Consider the following 17,168-nt stretch of genomic DNA (forward strand, 5'->3'; position numbering starts at 1 on the left):
CGGATTCGCCCACCTACAAACCCTGCCACAATGACACCATTCCAGAAATCCAGAAGAATCCCCATTCTCTCCTCAAATCATTAGGTCCATCCCAGAACCTCCTCCCAGAGTCTCTCTCCCACCTCTCCCCTACCACTCCCCACACTCCTACCTTCTATATGCTTCCTACAATCCAAAAACTCAACTATCCGGGGTGCCCCATTGTGATCAGTTACTGTACCCCCAATGAGAGAATCTCTGCTCTTGTAGACCAACACCTTCAGCCTATTAATCGTAACCTACCATTCCATATGAAAGGTATAAACAATTTCCTCCACTGACTCTCCATGGTTCCTGTTCCTCGTACCACACTGTACCCTGCTTGTCACTATTGATGCCATCTTCCCTTACGCTAATATCCCTAATGGCCACAGCACTGCTGCTACTGAATGCCAAAACCTGCAACCTCTTTCCTGATCACCATGACCAACTACACCCAAGCACCAAAGAAACTGGTATAGGCCTGCATATTCAAATAAAGAAATATGTAAACAGGCAGAATATGTTGCTGTGGTCAGTGATGCCTATCTAAGACAACAAGTGTCTGGCACAGTTGTTAGATTGGCTACTGCTGCTACAATGGCACATTATCAACACTTAAGTGAGTTTGAACATAGTTTATAGCTAGTGCATGAGTGATGGGATACAGCATCTCTGAGATAGGAATGAGGTGGGGATTTTTCCATATGACGATTTCATGACTGTACCGTGAATATCAGGAATCCAGTAAAATATCAAATCTCTGACATCGCTATGTCCGACTAAAGATCCTGCAAGAGCAGGACTAACAGTTACTGAAGAGAATTGTTCAACATGACAGAAATGCAACTCTTCCACAAAATACTGCAGATTTCAATGCTGGGCCATCAACAAGTGTCAGCATGCAAACCATTCAATGAAATACCATCAATATCAGCTTTCGGAGCCAAAGGCCCACCCGTGTGCCCTTGTTTACTGCACGACATAGAGTTTATGCCTTGCCTGGGCCTGGAAACACTGACATTGGACTGTTGATGACTGGAAACATTTGCCTGATCATACGAGTCTCATTTCAAATTGTATCAAGCAGATGGACATGTACAGATATGGAGACAACATCATGAATCCATGGACCCTGCATGTCAGCAGGGGACTGTTCAAGCTGGTGGAGGCTCTGTAATAGTCCTGTTGAAGTGATACGGGACCTCTGATACATTTAGGTGACTAACAGGTGAAACATATACGCAAGCATCCTGTGTGGTCACCTGTATCCATTCATGTCCACTGTGCATTCTGACAGACTTAGGCAATTGCATCAGGACAATGCAACACACCAGATGTCCAGAATTGCTATGAAGTGGATCCAGGAACACTCTTTTGTGTTTAAGCACTTCTGCTGGCCACCAAACTCCCCAGAGAGGAACATTATTGAGCATGTCTGGGAAGCCTTGCAACGTGCTGTTCAGAAGAGATCTCCACCCCCTCATAGTCTTACAGATTTATGGGCAGTTCAGTGGGATTCATGGTGTCAGTTCCCTCCAGCAATACTCCAGACATTAGTTGAGTCCATGCCATATCATGTTGGGGCGCTTCTGTGCGCTTGCGGGGATCCTACACAAATTAGGCAGATGTACCAGTTTCTTTGGCTCCTCAGTGTATATCCTCACCCACAATTACTTCTCCTTTGAAAGCATCACCTACAAATACATCCAGGATACAACAATGTGCACCTGCATGGCACCATCCTATGCCAACCTATTCATGGGCCATCAAGAGGAATCAGATGCACCAACAACATCTTCGTGACCTGGAATGTGGATAGGATGTCCTCGCCCTATCCACATTCTTCCAAATCTTCAACACCTTCTTCCATTTTGCTTCACATGGTCCTCCTCAACACAACAAGCCACTTTCCTTGGTGTTGATCTCCATATCAAAAATGCGCACATCAATATCTCCATCTACATCAAACCTACCAACCACCAGAGTACCTTCACTTCGACAGCTGCCTCCCATTCCATAACAGGAAGTCCCTTCCATATGGCCTAGCCACCAGTGGCCGTCAAATTTGTAATGATGAGCAGTCCCTCTTGAAATACAAGAAGGTCCTCAATAAGGCCTTCACAGATCGTAAATATCCTCTCAACCTTGTACAGAAACAGATCTCCTATGCCTGATCTCTCCAGTCACCCACTATCTCCCAAAGTCTCTCAGTCCAGCTGCAGAGGAGCATTTCCTTCATGATTCAGTACTGAGTATATCATATTCTCTGCCACAGTAGTGACTACCTGTCATTATGGCCTGAAATGAAGAATGTTCTACCCATTACCCTTTTCACCCCTTCCAAAGAGGTACTCCGCATCTGACCAAACCTCCACAATATCCTCGTCAGAGTAACTGAGTTGCCTGAGACTGCGGATGTGTGTGAATGTTGTGTTTGCATGAGTGTGCGCATGCATGTTTGTCTATTGTTGACAAAGGCCTTAATGACCAATAGCTATAACTGTATGAACCTTTTTGTTGTGCCTATCACGACTCAGCATCTCCGCTATATGGTGAGTAGCAACTTTCCTTCTCTAATATTGATACATTTCATCCTGGATTTTCCACTGTTTAATATTCAGAGTCTCAAAGATGTGAGTTGAGAGAAACAACAGACTACACTTTCAACACCCGGCATGTTAGCATAATCAGCAGTGATGCGAACTAGGTGCCCCGGCGTACAGCATACAGTGTTTCCCTCATACCACTTGTCTCCACTCCACTGCACCTCTGCTTGGGTGAGGTTGGATGGTCACGGGAAAGAAAGGGGAGTCATCTCTTCCCCCCCCCCCCCCCCCCCCTGTCATGAAGTTGTGATTGTCTGATGTCCTTGGTGCGCAAAATCAAAGTGTATTCCGCATCTTTCTGACCTGAACAATTCTGCACTTCCAACCTGAACAATTCTGTGCTTCCTCATTATTGTACAGATTTACAATAATGTACAAACAATTTCAAATACAGTACATAATACTAAAGATGTTACAACTTGAAAAAAAAAGGTTAACCAAATGTAAAAATAAAACATAAATAAAAAAAAAAAGGAGTTCATATTTTATAAAATGAAGAGAACATAAATACATATGAGATAATATTTGTAGACTATACTTTATTTATTTATTGAGATTTTCTTCTGTTGTAAGGTTTTCTCTAACATAACAAGTACCTGAAAATTATTACATTTGTTACATGAGATCTTACTTTATCTCTTCAGGATGCCCCCAGGTATTTCAATCTTGTATACCTCCTTTCTCTGCTACAAGTCCTCTCAGTGTTCATCATACATTTTGGAGCCAGGTGATAATAGGACATCCTCTTCTCTTCTTCCTCTTCATTCACCTTTCAAGGATAATTTTCAGCATTCTGGCTTCCTCCATTCTTCTTATATGTCTGTTTATTTTGTTATTTCTTATTTTCTCTTCTCTAGAAATTCTTGCTGATCTTCTCTTCTTTCCCTCCAGTCCCCATCCAGGATCATTTTTAGTATTATGGCTTCCCCATTCTTCTTACATGCCCGTACCACTTCAACTTCCTTTTATCCATCACGTCATTTATTCTTTCTCGTACTTCCATTTTCTTAATTATTTCATCATTTCTTATTTTCTCTATTCTAGAAATTCTTTCTGGTACTCTCCAGAAGTCCATTTCCATTGCTTGCAGGTTTTATTTACGTGTTTCAGATAAGTAGTCCACTCCATATGTAACAATGCTCTCTACTGTCGATTGTGGTTTGGTTTGTTTCATTTCTGCTCCACAAGGTTAAGTTGAACACCCCAATTACCTTCCACCCACTGCTAATTCTTTTATTAGTTTCTACCTCTGATTTTCCCTTCCCCTCTAAAATGGATCCCAAATAACAGGAAGTATTGACCTTCTTAATTTTCTTTCTCTCTACGTGTAAGTCATATGGATCATTAATGAGGCATTCTGTTTCCTGATAATTAATCTTCAGTCCCCAGTTTCTGTATGCCATTGCTAACTGGTTACACATGCTCTACCAGCTGTGAAACCACATTGTTCTCCTGGGTTTTAAAATTTATTCCCAGTTTATTTTTAATTATTTTACTAAAAAAAAACTTCTCATTGATGTGTTAATAACATAAATTCCTCAATTGTTTGAGCAGCTTTTGCGATCCCATCCAAAATATAGTATTAATATAGCACATTGTAGTGTCTGTGGTCGGCAGGAAGGAATTAACTAACGATCAAGTTTGGACACACTTTATTTAACTAAAACACCTTCTTGGCATGCACTAATTTTCAAACTCAAGAGCAATGAAAATAACTATAATTCTTGTGGTGGCAAAAGCCAGATAAAAGTTACAAGACAATGAAAAGAAACACCACCAACCAAAATACTATGCTACACAATTCCAGAGTGGCATTCTGCCCAACAAGATACAAATTTCTAAAGAAGCTTACAATGAGTGTCTACTGGACTAGAGCCGACGTAGGTATTGGTTGGAGCTGTCCTAGCTGTAGGTACACACCTGCGGGTCTGACTCTGCTGGCGTGCTTAGAACACCGATTCAGCAGAATGCTACACATTAGTTCCAATTGGTGGATCTCTGTCACATGGTTTTTCACGAAGTAGTGCCGTGTTTATGCAGAAGGTATGTTAATGTTTACATTCACTGGCGATGTTTTGCTATGAGCTCATGAAGGGAGATTGGCATCCCACCTTGCTTGTCTGTTGTGCGGGCCCTCTAACTGATAAGAGGCCACTAAAACATTTCTCGCCATGGAAAAAGAATGCAAAGCACCACAAATGTCCATAGGAGTGGGGGTGTCCTGGTCGACATCCATAGGTTTGTGCTGTCAGGAGCTGGAGGTGGTGATGCATCAGGGGCAGCTTGCGGCGGAGGCAGCAGCTGAGTCGGAGGTGAAAGCGGAGGTTTCATCACAGGGCAGTCGTTGTCAGGCACTGGCAGCTAACCTGGGACGTCATGGCCCACCAGATGAGGGCGGAGGTGGTTGAGGTGCCAGTGGGCAGCAGAACCATCGGCACATTGGAGAGATGCCATCACCCGGCTGCAGAGCTTGATGACGATGGCAGGCGCCCAGGGTGCCCATGGGTGAGAGAAGATCCGCACCCAGACCACCTCCCCAATGCAGAAGGAATGTGCTGGAGTATGGGCGGGAGGGTGAGAAGACTCGGGAACAAGGAGAGATAAGGGAGAGTGGAATGGTTGACCATGAAGTTTCTCCACTGGACTTTTACTGGCATGCATGTCAGTGCTCCTCCTCCACCTCCTCCACTGGGTGATGACTCTGCGGCTTACCAAGTTGGATCTTGAATGTCCACTCAAAATGTTCTGCCTGACCATTTGATGCAGGCTGAAACGGGGCGGTGTGGATGAGAGAAATCCCATCAGCGGCACAGAATCACTTAAATTTGGTCAAAGTAAACTGAGGATCGTTATCCGTAACAATAGCTTTGGGAGACCCTTGACAACAAAGAGGCACCAGAGAATTTTGATAGTCTCGGCAGAAGTGGTGTTCATCATGCAGGGTACGTAAGGGTATCCCGACCCAAAGTCAATCAGGATGAGCCACAAGGACAGCCCTGCCAAATCGGAGTGGAACATTCCCACAGAGCAGCTGCATCTGGCCACAAAAAGTACTGGCACAGAGGTGCTGCCTGCCCATGTTTGGCACATGTTGCAGACTGACACAAGGGAGGCAATATCTTTATCCAAGGTGCACCAATAAAGGTGTTGGCGGACAAACTGTTTGGTGAGGATGATTCCCCAATGGCCAGTGTGGAGGAGGTCAAGGACGCAGTGGCGCAATGCATGCAGTATGACCACCCGGGGAACGTCTGAATCACTATGTGAAAGGATGACGCCACTGCGGGAAAAGAGACTGTGCCAATGATCCCAAAAATGCTGGAATTCTGCATCGCAGACTTTACGACGGCTGTTTGGCTAACCCACAGTGATTTGGCAATGGAGAGCTTTCGGGGTCTGATCCTGAGCGGTGGCCCACCGGACTACATCAGCATCCAATGGAAGCGCTTCAAAATCTGCTTCCATGTTCAGTTCCATGTGGAAACAAACCAAGGGGGAGGTGTCAAACGCATGGTCCACTCCTGATGGCAGCCGGGAAAGGAAATCGGCGTTTGCAAGCCTTTCAGATATGCGATAGACAATATCAAAGTCGAACATCGCAAAGAAGGGCGCCCAACACTGGAAGCAGCGTGCTTTCTGGGTGAGCACTGCAGCATCCGGGTGAAACAAAGAAACTGAAGGTTTGTGGTCAGTCTGAAGAGTGAAATGTCAATCATACACGAAATCGAATAATTTTGTTAGGGTGAAAACCAGCGCAAAAGCTTCCCTTTCAATTGGACTATATTTGGTTTGAGTGACGGTCAATTTTTTGGATGTGAAGGCCACCGGCTTCTCAACACCGTTTACCACTTGCGAGAGGACTGCATCCAAGCCATAGTCCTTTTGCATCGATGGCAGCGATGAGGGGCAGGGAATGATCGTAAGCAGCCAGACAAGGTGGTCGGGAGAGAGTCAACCTGAGAAAGCCTGCTCACACACCTCATCCCAAACCCAAAGCACACCCTTGCACAACAGCCCAGTCAGGGGCGCGGAAATCTCGGCAGCATGGCGTATAAAATGCTGATAATAGTTAATTTGACCGAACACAGATTGCAGTGGCTTCACATTGGTTGGAGGAGGCAGGTTTTGAATCACCTCGACATACTCCTTAGAGGCATGTAGGCTGTGGGCATCAATCACCCCAGATAACTGATCTCACGTGCAATGCAGGCTAGCCTCGGAAAAAAACCAGAAACAGCCTATCCAGCTTGTCCGTGGTTCCAAATAACACTGGAAAATGGCGAGCACACTGGCAATGCCAAACAGTAGGCAGTTGTACTGGAAAAGGCCGCATGGGATATTTATGACCAGGATGTGCTCGATTCTTCATTCAACAGCAGTTGCAAATAAGCGTTGCGCAAATCAATTTTGATGAAAATAGTTGAGCCCGCAAGTTATGTGAGTATGTCATCCAATGAAAATTTACCATGACCTTAAAATCACCACAGAGGCATAAAAGCACTGTTCGGCTTCTCGACTAGCACAGTAGGTGTCAGACAGCTACTGTGCGTGACAGGAGGAAGGATGCCTTCATCTTGTAAGCGGTGAAGTTCCACCTGGAGACTGTTTTGGAGAGCAAAGGGGACTGGGCGGGCCTTGAAAATACGAGGGATAGCAGAAGGAAGAAGCTGAACATCTGCAGTGAAACCCTTCACCCCTGGTGTGGAGAATGAGAACAACATTTCGAATTTTCTGAGTGACAGGGCCAGGAGGGGATCAAAACCGTCTGTACCTCGTCCTGCACCGAAGTCCAAAAATGTCCAAACTCAGAAAGTTATTAGCACCAGGGGAGCCAACCACCAAAACCTGACCGGTGAAGGAATAACCACTGTAGGAGATTAGTGTTGAAAAAAATGCCATGACTGAGATTTGGTGATTACTGAAACTATGAAAGTCACGAGTATATGGAGACAAAGCTGGTGAGCCCAAGCATTGGTATGTGGCAACATCCACTGTCGAAATGGAAGATGCTGTGTCAATTTGGAAGACACCAGGAATATGTGTGACCTCTAACGTAAGGAGGAAATGGGTCCCCGACTGTGGAATGATGGAGAATACATGTCCATAATGGAATGCAAGGCTTCCAGGTCCTGTGGTGATGATTCATGGTCAGCCTGTGTGTCAGCTGGAAGTGTGGCATGTACACGATGTTTCCGTGAAGCCTGACACTCAATGGCGATATGGCCTGTTCAGCTGCGAGCCGTGCACCTTGCTCCCCTTTGGGGGCACTCTGACCATTGATGAGTTTTGACATGATGGAAAATGTACGAAAGACTTTCTGACACAGCTTATACCATAGAACTGATGAGACTCCCACTCAGAACTAGGCAACTTGTGAGCCACGAAAACAGCTGGATCAAAACACAGCGGTTGTAGCCGGTGAGACTGTTCAAATATACAAATGATCATCAGACAGGTGTCGAGGGGTGGGCCCTGTAACTTCAAAGCATCAGTGCAAACACCCTCGTCTGGTGTGTGTAACACATCACGAACAATGAAGAGGCATAAGACTGCTTGGAGGCAACATTTGTGCACTGGAATTTGCAACAGCAGGAGATCCCTGGAGCATCGAAATCCATTCCTGATATCTCGTCTCATGGGTGGAGGTGTATTTGTGCATCAACGTACTAAAAAAGGCAGCCCTTAATATGGCTAAACAAGAGACCTCGAGGTGACTGTTCAAGGTTCAATTGTTGAATTAAACAATACACCCATGGATGGACTGTTGCTAAAAAAAAAAATCCTGACTTTCAATGTGGGTCCCATGTGCTAGTAAATGTTGTTCCAACTGTTTGAAATAATTTTACCATGGTTCGACAGACCTATCGAAAGCAGGAAGCATCGGTGGAGCCACATGCAAAGTAATCAATTTATCCGTGATGGAATTAACTCTATGAGCTACATTTTCCAATGCTGGGGAGTGAAGTCAATGTTCTGACTTTGTGAGTGCTGCCTAAATCTGTTGTAGAGTTTATCAAGGACTGAAGAAATTCTTCTCAGGAAACCAATTCTACTGAAAATGAAAGTTTTATCCTCATCGCCAATAACTGTAGTGCCCTGCTGTCGGCAGGAATGAACTAACGACCAAGTCTGAACACATTTTATTTAACTATAATGACTTCTTGCCATGCACTAATTTTCAAACTCAAGAACATCACGAAACGCAATAATTCTTGTGGTGGCAAAAGCCAGACAAAAGTTACAAGACAATGGAAAGAAACAATACCAACCAAAATACTACACTACACAATTCCAAAGCAACGTTACACCCAGCAAGATACAAATTTCTACAGAAGACTATGGTGAATGTCTACTGAGCTAGAGCCAGCTTATGTATTGGCCGGAGCTGTCCTAGCTGTAGGTAGAAACTGCCGGTCTGACCCTGCTGGCGTGCTTATAACACACCGAACACGCTGCCAAACATGAAATCCTTTATTTCAATGACTGCTTCACAGCCTGTGCCATATGGATCCTTTCCACCAACACCAGCTTTTCTGAATTCCAGGTGGGAACTTTCCCTGCAATACATCCTATGATCCTGTGACCTTCTTGGCCTCAACTTTCGTTAAGTCGCTGTCACCCCGCCCCACCCCCCACCATCACACACACACACACACACACACACACACACACACACAGCCCTCCACCTAACCTGCAGCACTTCAGTGTCCACCATCCACACTTTGAAAAAACACAGTACTTCCAATTTTCTTGTGCAAAAAGTACAGGTCCATCAATAAATATAACACATCAACAGAAGTCAGTAGACAGGGTAGAGCTAAGTTTTTGGGTGTACGTATAGATGAAAATCTTAATTGGGAAATTCATATTTTGGATCTTCTAAAGCAACTATGTTCAGCAACTTTTGCAATCAGAATAATTGCCAATTTTGAGGATATAGAAATTAGTAAGCTAATATACTTTGCATACTTTTTACTCTCTGTTGTCATACAGAAGAATATTTTGTGGTAACTCAACATTTAGACAAAAAGTATTCAATGCTCAAAATAAAGTGGTTAGAATAATGTGTGGGGTTCATAGTCACACATCCTGGAGACATATTTTTAAAAGATTGGGAATTATTACAACAGCCTCACAGTACATTTACTCACTAATGAAATTTGTTCTCAACAACATGGACCAGTTTAAAAACAACAGTGACATTCGTGATTATAATACCAGAAAAAAGAAAGACTTACACTATCCTTTACTCAACCTATCTTTGGTACAGAAAAGGATAAAATATGCTGCTATAAAAATTTTAGACAAATTACCAGATGAAATAAAATGTCTGACAGACAGCAGTAATAGCTTCAAAAATAAATTGAAATCATATCTCCTTGACAATTCCTTCTGTAACATAGATGAATTCTTGAATAGGAATAAATAAATCTATAAGTATAGTATATGCATTTGGGCCATTTAAGGGAATGGGGCAAATAATGGAAATTTTAATCTTTAACTCTGTATTGTAATATTAATAAATCTAGTTTCATAGGTGCATTTCTTGTGCACTTGACACGTTCCATATCATAACGGCTACAGTACCGTGCGAGTGATCAATGGAATTCGCAACCAAATAACTATTATACCACTGCTCAGAAGTCTATGTGATCTATTTCCATGCTTTTGGCATCCAGTGATTGTGTTCCTGTGCCTGAGTTTTCTGAGATTTGGTGAGCACATGTACATTGTGGGGCCAGTGACTTCTGTACCAGATGCTAAGGTGGTTTGGGGTGGTCACAATTTGTTATCCAGCACTAAACTGACAAGTGATTTGCAGTTCTTTGGTCCATACATTCATTGTAAATGTTTGCAGTAGTCAATAGCAACATTACCAGCTTGTGGCCACAGCAGTTGACTGTGTGGGCATTAGTTTTACTCAGATGGAGGTGCCCGACATAAATTCTTAGCACTGTAGTGTGTGAAAAACGCAGTGCCTCCATAATCTTGGCTATGAAGTGCTCCACACATCAGGCACCCACATTCAAGTACTCTTCCATTGCATTTCTTGCCCACTCTGTGCTCAGGTGCCATGCTAATGACCTGTACAGGGTCTGCTGACATCCCAGATGAAAGACACACCCAACTCTCCCTTTCTCTTTCATGAGAGGAGTGCTCTTTTCTCCAGCTCAGCAGCTGTCTCTATTGTAACTGCTCATAAGTGTATTCCCAGAAAGTACCTATAATAATATCACAGTGCAGTCCTGAAAATGGCTGTCATCATCTAGGAAACAATTAAGTGATGTGCAACACAGCCTTTCAACAAATATAAAACACATCAAACATGAAAAAGTCATCAAAATACATAAGGGATCCATTAGTTTATTTTCATGTGTTGCACAATGTTTTGCCTCTGCTTTCAAAATATTTATCCATCTATTTTCCTTGTCCATGAATTTTTCTCAGTGTACAATAGATAGAAAGCTTCTAACTACAAATCCAAATTGATGATTTCACTTTTCAGAAGAATACAGTAACCACCTAGGTTGGACAATAAAAAACTTATCTTTTCTTTACATCATGCTTAAATGTGTTTCTTTTTTCCTGTTATTCACTTAAGCTGCTTGTTTTTGTTACATGTACTCAGTCAATTACACTGCAGAGCTTTTGTACACATATTCTTCAAATACTTAATAATTCCTTCTTACTTTCTATGTTTATTGTTATTATTATTTCCCATAGTTTCATTTACTTCTTGATGTATTAAAGGAAAATTCAGTCAAGAAAAATATTAAATTATGATACAGAATTGCTGGTCAGTACTTGCTTTCAGGAGGTGAAATGTGTCATACTGCCAACAGACACATACAAGTGACACACTACCTAGATTTTAGAACTAATACCCCAGGAGGTGAGAGATCCACTTGTAATAAAGATGAGGGTAGATAAAGATGAAAGGGTAGGCCATCTTCATGTATGCTCCATAGACCAGTCTACTGGTAGCAGTACCATGTTCTTAGTGAATTCATTGTACAAGTGAACTGTTGTGACTCGTCGATCATTCAAAGCGCCGCCACGCAATTACACACCAGCCATGCAGCAGCTGCACCACCTAAGCGGCCAGCCGAGCAGTGGCAGCTAGACTGGGACTCAGTGCTCATTCGAATGCTAACGTGCACACATGTCTTGCTTGTCAACTTACTCTGTGACTTATATGTGTTGTGTCGTTCTGAAATATATGTGTTAAACTTGACGTTATAACAATTGGCGATGAGGTAGTGGATTTTTCCTTTTCACCGTTGACCCACAGGTTTCCATGGCTGCTATCGAGCAACTATTCCAAAATCTCCTTGAACAACAAACGCTTCTAACAGCAGCGATTCGCGATTTCATCGCGGCGTCAAGTGCGGGGCGTTTCTTGTCATTGGCTATACCTCCTTTTCCTCCATACGACGAGACGGCGGAAGACTGGTCTGATTATGAAAAACGTCTTTGACAGCACTTCTTGGCATTTCATGTCATGGATGAACAACCATGTAAGTCTCTGTTCCTTTCCTGGATTTCACCTCAAATGTATCGGTTGTTGTCGCAATTGGCTCCTTTGAAGGATCCTGCGTCTTTGTCCTTTGCTGAAATGTGCTCACTTCTGTCTGTCTATTTCCAAAAGCAAACGCATGTGGTAGCCTCTTGTGTTGCCTTTTATTGTTGTCGAAAACAGGCATATCAATCCTATCGTGCTTGGGCTGCTGAACTTCACGGCCTCAGTCAAAAGTGTCAATTTGTTACTGACGTTCACAAAGAATCCTGGTACGGGATGCTATTATCCGGTCGACGCCCGACAAAGAAGTTCGGCAATGTGCCCTTCAGTTGGCAAATCCGACTCCAGATGAAGTTCTCTCCATTGCGCAGTCTTTTGAAATTTCTCGCGCTGCTGGGGTGCAAATAGAGGCATGGGGTGATGTCAGGGAAATACAACCTCTGTGCGCTGTTGACGACGAGTGCGGCATGTCCCTGCCGGCCGACATGGCTGCAGTGCGCTCCCACGCGCAGCCTCGGCCTAACCAAAAACAACCCGCTAACAAACTGCAGCAAAACCCCCAGCAACTTCCTTCATGTCCGCTGTGTTTTAAGAAACATTCATGCAAGGATTGCCCCCAACATTGGGCTGTGTGTCACAATTGCAAAAAGAAAGGTCATGTGTCTTCCGTTTGCAAATCCGACCACATACATGATGTTCATGAACATGACGCTGATTCTGTGTTGTCTGTAAATTGCACTTCTTCCCTTTCAGGGAAGTTATTCCTCACTGTCCAAATCCTTGGTCGAGATGTTCGCATGCAGGTGGATACCGGTTCTGCTGCCACTATAATTAATTCTCAGACGTATCTTCAGTTGGGTTCTCCTCTCCTGTCACCTGTCACTCAGCAATTACGGATGTACAATAAACAGATGATTTATTGGATTCCTTGTCGACAACATTTTCGTCCCTTTTTTCTCCTGGGTTATGCCGTGCAAATGACTTTGAAGCTCATATCACGCTCAAACCCACTGCTCGGCCTAAGTTTTTTCGGGCTCGGCCCATTCCTGTGGCCCTTCGTGATCGGGTAAAACGGGAGTTGGATCATTTCAATACTTCTGGGGTCTTGCTTCCTGTCACTTCCAGTGAGTGGTCCTCTCCTGTCATTGCTAAGCCAAATGGTGATATTCGTCTCTGTGGCGATTTCAAAGCCACTGTAAATGCTCAATGCCTCATTGACAATTACCCTATGCCCTGTCCTGAAGAAATGTTCACTAAACTTGCTGGAGGCCAGTATTTTTCTAAAACTGACCTTTCAGAAGCTTATCATCAACTTCCTCTCGTCGCTGCTTCCCGGCAGTTTCTGGTCCTTAACACGCCTTTTGGCCTCTATCAATACCAACGCTTGCCATTCGGGGTTGCTAGCACCCCTGCTCTCTTTCAGCGATTCTTGGAACAATTACTGCTCCCTGTCCCTGTGTGTATCAATTACATGGACAACATTGTTGTCACTGGCTCCACCACTGAAGAACATCTTCAAAATCTCTGCACACTTTTTCATGTCTTACAGACTGCCGGTCTTAAGTGTAACCTTCATAAATCAAAATTTTTTCAGGCATCTATCACGTACTTGGGATTTCAACTCTCTAGGGATGGTATTTGTCCGCTTCAGCAAACTGTCACTGTGATCGATGCCCTTCCTTGCCCTACATCTGTTAAGGAACTACAGGCCTTCTTGGGGAAAATAGCATACTATTACAAGTTTTTACCGTCTGCGGTTTCGGTGGCTCAGCCGTTGCATCGCCTGTTCCATAAAAACGTGCCTTTTCACTGGTCCGCGTCATGCGATGCGGCTTTCCAGAAATTGAAGACCCTGCTGAAACAGGCCTTGTGCCTGGCTACTTATCAACCTGGCCAACATCTTGTTCTTGCCACAGACGCCTCTCAATACGGGGTCGGTGCAGTCCTTGCGCACCGTTTTTATGACGGTTCGGAACAACCCATTGCTTATGCCTCCAAAACGCTCACGGATGCCCAACAAAAGTATTCTCAAATTGAAAAAGAAGCTTTGGCCATCATTTATGCTCTTCATAAGTTTGGTGTTTTTCTCTATGGCTCAAAATTTCATCTTATTGCGGATCACAAACCACTTGTTTCCTTGTTTCATCCATCAACGTCACTTCCCGACAAGGCTGCACACCGCCTCCAGCGTTGGGATCTTTACTTGTCTCGTTTCAATTATGAGATTCATTTCTGGTCAACGGCTCAACATGCAAATGCTGATGCTCTGTCTCGCCTTCCCATGGGTCCTGGTCAGGCATTCGATAGGGACGAACTTTTGTGTTTCCACATGGATGTTGCCGAGCAGCGGGTTGTGGACGGGTTCCCCATCACTGTGGACAGGCAGGCGGTGGCTACTACTACGGATTCTGACCCTACCCTCTCCCGGGTTTTAAGTTGTATTCAGAAGGGTTGGCCAGATCATCCATCCGCTAAGACTTCTGATCTGTGCAGAACTACTACGCTTTGCATTACCGCCTCACGGCTTGGGATGGTGTTATCCTCCTTTCCACTGACAATGCTTTGCCGCGTGTTGTGGTACCTGCGTTTTTGCATGCTTCGGTCTTGCACCTCCTTCACCAAGGGCACTGGGGCGCATCTCGCACAAAATCTCTGGTGCGCCGTCGTGTGTATTGGCCGGGCATCAACTCTGAAATAGCACACATGGTCGCTGCCTGCGGCCCTTGTGCATCACAGGCCGCTGCCCCGAAGTCATCTTTGTCACCGTGGCCTTCGCCTGAGAAGCCCTGGGAGTGCATTCATGCTGACTTTGCGGGACCCTTTTTAGGTACTTATTGGCTCCTCTAACTTTCCTTTCATTGTCCGTTGCACATTGCCTACCACAGTGGCAATCACCAGTGCTCTCGCCCGCATTTTTTCTTTGGAAGGCCTCCCCTCTACTTTTGTTACTGATAATGGTCTGCAATTTGCCTCTTCCGAATTTGCGGATTTTTGTGCTTGTCACGGCGTTATGCATGGCACGGCCCCGCCGTTCCATCCACAATCCAACAGTGAGGCTGAACGACTGGTCCGCACATTTAAGGCTCAGATGCGGAAACTTCTGACTTCTTCTGCTGCTGATGATGCGCTTCTCCAGTTTCTGGCGTATTACCGTTTCACCCCCATGGGCGACCATAGCCCGGCTGAGCTCTTACATGGCCGACAGACACGCATGCTACTTTTATCTTCTGCGGCCTTCCACCTCACGGCCGCGGGTGCCTTCACTTGGCCAGTTCACCACCGACGACCTCGTCTGGGTACGGGGATATGGCAGGCGGCCAAATTGGATCCCGGTCCGCATCTTACGACACCTTGGCAGACGCCTGTATGAAATCCAGACAGACACGGGTGTTGCAGTGCGTCATTCGGACCAGCTTCAGCCTCGTGTGCCGGCAAAACCTGTTCCGAATGCCGCTACACCACCTTTGGCTCTGTCTTACACTCGGGATCTTGGCATCTCTCAATACTCACAATGCAGCCCTCTCACCGTCATCGCGATGCCACCAGGAGATGTGCCCATGCAGGAACCAGATGACCATCCTCTGTCAGAGCAAATCTACTCGCCTCCTCCTCCAACGGATGCCGACACATCGCCCATGTCTCCTGTCATATCAACTGAACTTGCCGCAACGTGCACATTGGTGCATAGGGCCCCAGCAGATTTGACCCCTACGTCTCCTGTGATCTCGACCAGTTATCATCAGGGACACTTCCATCCATACGGAAAGCCTCCTCCTCGAGACTTTACGGCAAGTCAAACAATGCCTATGGACGTTAGCCATCTCCAGGACACCTCCATCAAGACTAGTGCAACAATTTCAAAGGGGGGAAAAGTGTTGTGACTCACCGATCATTCAAAGTGCCGCCGCCCAATTACGCGCGTCTTCTACGTGCGGCGCTGTCTGCCAGCCATGCAGCAGCTGCACCACCTAAGCGGCCAGCCGAGGAATGGCCGCTAGACTAGGACTCAGTGCTCATTCAAATGCAAACGTGTACACATGTCTTGCCTGTCAACTTACTCTGTGACTTATATGTGTTGTGTCGTTCTGAAATATATGTGTTAAACTTGACGTTATAACATGAACATTAGATTAACTAATTTTTACAAACTGAATTTTATGTTTTCTTTACTAATTTTATTTCTGATATACTGCTACACTCTTCATCATCATCTTCTTCTTCTTCTTTAGTGTATCTGTCTTATGACAAGCTTCAGATGGAGGCTACCTATTGTGTCCTGTTCAGAGTAATTTCCCTCACATGTTCATCCTCTTCTAATACCAACCATCATTTAGATTCTTTCTCTTCCTACCTTTCATTCCTCCTACTTTTCCCTCTTATTTCTTTGTTCCAGGTAAGTCCTATGCAGTATATGCTCCTGTCAAGATTTTTTCCCTCTTTCTGATCACTTCCAATAATCTTCTTTCTTATCTAATTCTCTTCATTACTTCATTTTGAAGTCTGTCAGTTCACTTCACCTTAAGCATTTTCCTCCACAGTCACATATCAAAAGTTTCTAAGTATCGGTCTTCTTCTTTTTTCTAACTGTCCATGATTTATTGCTGTACGACACTAGACTCCAAACGTAATATTTAGAAAAAAATTTCCCTTGGCACCATTGGAAATACTCTTTTCCATAGATATTGGCCTCCGTATTTCTACTGTACAGCTTCTCAGATACAGGAAGCTGTGGTGCCCATACTTGGGGGCAAGACAAGACACCACCAGCCCCCCCCCCCCCCTCCCCTTGACCTCTAGCTCTCAAGAAAAGGAAAAAATACAGTGTAGTCAGGTATTTTTCTTTCAACAAAATTATTTAAAAGTTGGTGTTATACAGATTTTTAACAGGGCTGGAAGAGGAGCTCTTTTACAACTGCTTACACATTGTCATTAGCCTTCCAAAATATTAAAAACACTCCATACCTCCATGTACGGACCACCATATCCCCCCCCCCCCCCCCCCCCCACACACACACACTTTT

The 17,168-nt window shown here is 44.6% G+C and overlaps 1 protein-coding gene across 1 annotated transcript in view; it reads left to right on the plus strand.

Moving 5' to 3' along the window:
* The window catches only part of LOC126419723 (protein qui-1), a 918,484-nt gene that overhangs the window by 861,307 nt on the left and 40,009 nt on the right, over positions 1–17,168 (plus strand). The gene's annotated exons all lie outside the window — the stretch shown is intronic.

This window comes from Schistocerca serialis, chromosome 9, assembly GCF_023864345.2.
Source record: "Schistocerca serialis cubense isolate TAMUIC-IGC-003099 chromosome 9, iqSchSeri2.2, whole genome shotgun sequence".
Taxonomy (NCBI): domain Eukaryota; kingdom Metazoa; phylum Arthropoda; class Insecta; order Orthoptera; family Acrididae; genus Schistocerca; species Schistocerca serialis.